Raw genomic sequence first — 6,000 nt, 5'->3', positions numbered from 1 at the left:
TTAAATCTCCTTTTACTATTGTAATCCATATAGTCATCAAAGTAATTCCTATCATAAATCAAAAAAATAATAAGATCAAACATGATTAGATGTCATTCATTGTTCAATCTAGAGGACGAAAGACAAAAAAGGTTAATTGAATTACCGATTTCTTAGATACTTCTCTTCCAATACTGCCAAAATTGTTCTAAGATTAGAATTCAGTTCAATTAAATGATCTCTATATGAAATAATGAATGAACAAAAGAAATTTCATTACGAACCAAAAGAACCGTAAGAGAGTCAGCCAAAACAATGTCTCCGTCAATTAGTATTGATACAACACAAAGATGATTCAGTTTCTCAAATTCTGTATGACAACAATAAAATGGCATATTCAAAATAATCACCTTAGGACACATCTATCTCGAGTCTCGACATGAACAACGGGAAATAAATCATTATTTTGATTTCAGTAAAACCATTGAAACCTCCCTCTAATCTTTCTCATGGTTAAGAATGCTCACATAAGCTTCTTGCCCTCAAATACCATGAATCAAACCTCTCCGAACAAATATTTCACATTCCAAGGTTATTAAGATAAACTAAAATGGTTGTCTATGCTCCTAGGTACACCTATCATTTTATATATATTAAAATTTTCCAAACTTTAACTTAGTTTTCAAATCTGACTAAAACGGTATTTTACCTGGGTCGTGCAACGAGCAACTACATCACATTTATTGTAAGTTCCTCTACTATTCTCCGTCCATACCCCATAATCCATTCTGCACAAAAGAGTTCAAAAACATTAGAACTTTCAAAATTCTTCAAAAACACTCACCCAATAACAAAGAATGCATAACCCTCCATGTGATAGGTCTGGATATTTTTTGTATCATTATTCTGAAATATAATTTCCATGAAAGCCTTGTAAGTTCCATTTATGACAAATGTATAAACTTTCGGAGTTCTTCCCATGAATCTGTTTAAGAAATCGAGCTTGTAAATCTGTTTCCACAAGTAACAGGTTATAATTTTGGATTCTGAAATTCAAGCTAGTGGAGATGTTTATGAACTATGAAACGGTAGTTGTTTCCTGGTTCAATAAATATTCTCTCATAAACATTACATTTAGGAACAAAAGATTGATCATAGCGATAAAAACATAATTCGTTAAAAAGAATGTGATAAGGAGATCCAAGATTGTTAATCTTGTCAATATACTTCCTAAGCTATTGTAGTTTCAAATAAATAAAACTGGCTTACTAACTTGTACTGAAGAATTAAAGTTTAAAACTGGACAAATAGATATAGATTCAAAAAAATCTCACGACTATTTTTGTACCAATCACTAATAAAGATTGTTATAGTTCCATTAGGGGATCCAAAGCAAAGTAAAAGAAAATCTCAATCTGATCTTTAACCTGGAACTGATAAGTCCAATTCCAACTAGACGATATAGGATAATTTGTTCCTAATTCTCCATCATGCCATGAGTTCTTCCTTTGGTGTATCCCATTCCTATAATTATATTAAAGTTTATTTAGTTCTAGTATTGTTTATTATAATGATACCATGTTAAAAGCAATGGCTCATCAAGATCATTTCTAATCATAATAACTACATTCCAATTTGTTGTCACGTTCAAAATAAGGCTTGGAAAGTTAATCAATATAATAGCATCAAAAATATAACATTCACTTGGCTATTTAAATAAAACAAAAATATATAAAACTTTTAATGATTAATTAGGTTATTAACATTGAGTTTGGCTAATCAAATTTAGTAAACTCACAAGCTATAAAATGTACAAAACAAAAATTAATTCAATCCACAACTATAACCCAAATGTTAGTTGTTCTTTCCAATTTTGCACCTAAAATGTTCACAATTTAATCCAAAAAATGCCTCAAATCAAATAAAAGAGAGTACATACATTTAAAACAAAATAAATTTGTTTTTGGAAGAATGAATTATAGAGATAAATGCCCACAATATGAAGTAGAAACTTACATTTCAAAATATGTCGATGTATCATCTGTGAAGAATTAAAATTTTGTTAATCATCCTACAGTTTTTCCATATTATGTATGATGCATTCAACCAATACATAATTAACAATTGCATTGAACATGAATTCATTTAGCATTTATTTATAGAAATGATGAAACTATAGATTAATTTTAATATTAGAATAGTGAAAAAATGACTAAGATTTGGGAAAATATAACCCCATCATATTCATCACCATGGTCATTACTTTCTACAGTAAATAATGATTTGGAGAATAATAAAAGACTCACCTAAAAATATTGTGAGAAGACAAGACATTTGTGTGCTTTTTCTTTCTCTAGCCAAAACCAAACAACATTCATGCTCGTCTTTGTTTACAGTAAAAATGCTATCATTACTAAACCAAGTTTATTTTTTATACAGTCTAATTTGGATAACAAAACAACTAAACTCACCATCTTCACCACCAAGGCATCCAACAATTCTTTTGTCGACGTAATGTGATTTGATGGCAGCAGAGATTCCTACAAAAACATATTTAAACAGATACTGAAACAGGAATTGATATCTTTCTATTATATATATGTAAAACCAAAAAGATCTTGTTGTCTGCACAAATTACAGAAAGATTAATAGATAAGTTGTATTAGTTAGACAAAGCTTACAATCCGGAATTCTCATCTTCCTCTTATACTAAGCCATGTCCGATTAAAGTGAGCTTGAGGCTTCAACCTCCATTTTAACATTCATGAATACATCAGTTCTTAGGCTTTCAAGACATCATTCAAAATTATTAGTTTAAAATTAGGAAATATGCATGTAATTATTAATAATGAACTAACAATAGTTTGAGACATGATCCAACTTACTTTCTTTGATGATATTGTATATTTTGAGACATGGTCCAACCTACTTTCCTTGTTGAATGTTACACACATTCAGTTGAAAGCGTCATTACTGAATGTTATCACATACTATTAAAAAGTAAAATTACCAAATCTATTGTAGATGTAACACTTTGATTTTAGTTTGAAATAAATCAAAAGATGTATTACAAACAACATAATTTAATAGTATATGTGCTAATCATTGAACTGGAAAATTTGAAGTCATGAAAAAACATAATAATATATTTTTTGGAATCAATGTAGAAAAAAGTTTTACAAAAGAATGTGTAAAATTTAACAAAGTATATACTACCAACAAAATAAACCTAATATTTACTTTTAGTTAGTGAAGCTATGACAGTACAAAATATTAAATTTAATATTGGTATACAACTTCTAAGAAATATGGTGCACACTATCTCACCATTCAATTCATATTTATATAGGAATACTATATTCAAGTAATATTAGTTCTCAAATAGATAAAAAAAAAAAAAAAAAAAAAAGAGGAGCTTACTTCTTTGAAGACATGACTGTGGAAAACTTTTTCGAATCCCTATATTGAAAAAACCCAATTAGTCATATAACTTAACCTAATCAAATGAAATGACATACAATTTGAAACTATTTCATACCAATTTTTGAAACATATGAAGAGAAGCTTAATTTAAATCCTCAATTTTAGTGGTAAAGACATGTATCCCCATATTCTCAACTACAAATTCCATCATCATGACAACAGCTTCCTTTCCTATCCCCTTACCACACCTATTCTATGCCAATCAAATATAAACATCAACCTTTTTTAAAAACCAAAAACCAAACACAGTCTATATTCTTAAGAAAGTTAATTAAACATTCAGATTCTTAAAAAAGGTAAGCAAAAGTCACATTTTAAGTTCAGCAATCATAATTTCTATCTCGGCCTTATGGAATCATCCAAGTCATATAAGTATACATTGACATCCCCAACCATGACTGGGAAAGTATTATTATTGATACATGTCAATTGTTCATGGGGATTAAGAAAGTTAATAAACAAGAATACAGATCCTTAAATAACTTCATGAACAACTTGATTTTTCTATCCGATTCAGATTATTGAATTGATCTCGTTTGGAGTTATTTGTAATGAGAAATAATAATAAAAGATGCAAATATAAGACCTATAATGTGAGTATCTCCAATGGTATAATCTTCATCAATCAATTTCCAATCCAAAATTATGAAGGGTTGTTCATTAAAATCAAATATATATAATTTTGAATTGATCGGAAGAACAAGAAAGCAATGAAATACATATAATTAAAGTAATATATATATATATATGTCATCACATATACTACTAGTAATATTGTCCATCTTCTTAACATTAGCTAAAATTAAAGAATTTCATAAGTATAATAGATGATATCATATAATGATAAACATAATTTCATGGTAATTATAAACATAATCTCTTTATTCAGACAAAATTTGATCAAACACTTGATACAAAAACTTAAATATTTAATAAGAAATGGATGTTCATTAGGTAGAAAAAACAAGTTGATGCTTTGTGGTAGAATCCAGAAAACAAATTATATAGACTATAAGTTGACCAAGAGAGATCTATGAAAGTAGAATAAATATATGAGAAAGTAATAAGAATTTATGTATGGTATTGTTACCTAAGAATAAGTGATGTGGTCACTAATCTCTAATGGTATTAGCTGCAAAATCCTTGTGTACATTTTGTCGAACACTTTGTAGGCAAAAACTTGAAGTGAGTAATAAATCAACAATAAAAACAAACAAAAAAGAAGATGATGAATATGATCAAGGATATCGAAGTAATATACATAAATAGAAGAGTTTCGCAGCGATTCCTCATCAAATGTATACTCGGTTGCAACACGTCAAAGACCTAGCGAGATTGGTCCAAACAAAACCATATCAAAGAAAACAGCATGACCAGCTCTAACTATACATCTTCTATCTCTATCTTCTTTGTCGTCGAGGGTTCGTTGATGAAAATAGATCAAACAAACGAGGCATGTCGAGCGGATGAATGAGTGTTAGGGCTTGATGAGCCTCCCTCTTGGGAAATTTGACGAAATGACTTTAAAGATTGATATATTTGCTCTGGTGGTCACCGCTAATTTAAATTGATCTGGTGGTCATTTTTATTTTTTTGGACGAAATTACCCTTTTTGCGTCACGCGAAAGGACTTCGCGTTTCACGAAGGAATTTTTTTTTATATAAATACTCAAATTTTTTCATTTCGTTATTTTTTTTCTCTCTCTTCTCTCTCTACTCTCTCTTCTCTTTCTTCTCGCGATGGCACGACGACACGGCGACACGACGGCGAAAACCTAAATCTAAACGAATACATTATACGGATCTCGTTCTAATATCAGGTGATTTGATCGATTTATGTTATTATTTCCATTATTTCATCTTTAAACCCTAAACCATGAGGTTTTCTTATTGTTCATTTTTGTTCATCTTGGTTGATCATATTGTCAATGATGATGTTTGCAGTTGATAATGCTCTGATTCGGTTCCGTTTCAGGGAAGATTCATTTGATTTTCGCGACTTCACGTTTCGCGAAACCCATATTAGGTTATTTGATCTGATTTGTTCATGTGGTCTAGGGTTATTTGATCTTCTCCAGATAATGCATGTAACAAAAAGTATTTTCAGGTGCTGTAGCGGCGGAGTTTTCTGTTCGAGCTATACCAAAATTTATTTCGACCTTTTGTCTAAAGAAAAGGTTGTCTTCTGAAGTATCATCAAGATACATATGTGAGTGTTGTTGTTTTATGAGAAAGTTTTCTTACTTAAATTATTTTTGGATAATATGCAGATCATTTGATGCATCAGTGGAAGCGTTCATCCAAACAGACTTTGAGTTTAGGAATGAACTAGAGGTGCGTCGCCGGTCCAAAGGAGTTCATAAAGACTAGCATCCGGGATGCACATCCATTGTTGCACTTATTGTTGGAAACAAGCTTTATGTTGCCAATGCCGGTGACTGCAGAGTAATTTTATCTTGCTCTGGCTGTTCATATCCTCTAAATAAGGTACGTAAATAAGAAGTTTCCATTATTAGCTCGTCATCAATTAAAACTTGA

Source organism: Impatiens glandulifera, chromosome 1 (assembly GCF_907164915.1).
Source record: "Impatiens glandulifera chromosome 1, dImpGla2.1, whole genome shotgun sequence".
NCBI classification, from domain to species: domain Eukaryota; kingdom Viridiplantae; phylum Streptophyta; class Magnoliopsida; order Ericales; family Balsaminaceae; genus Impatiens; species Impatiens glandulifera.
Note: the sequence above shows the minus strand (reverse complement) of the source record.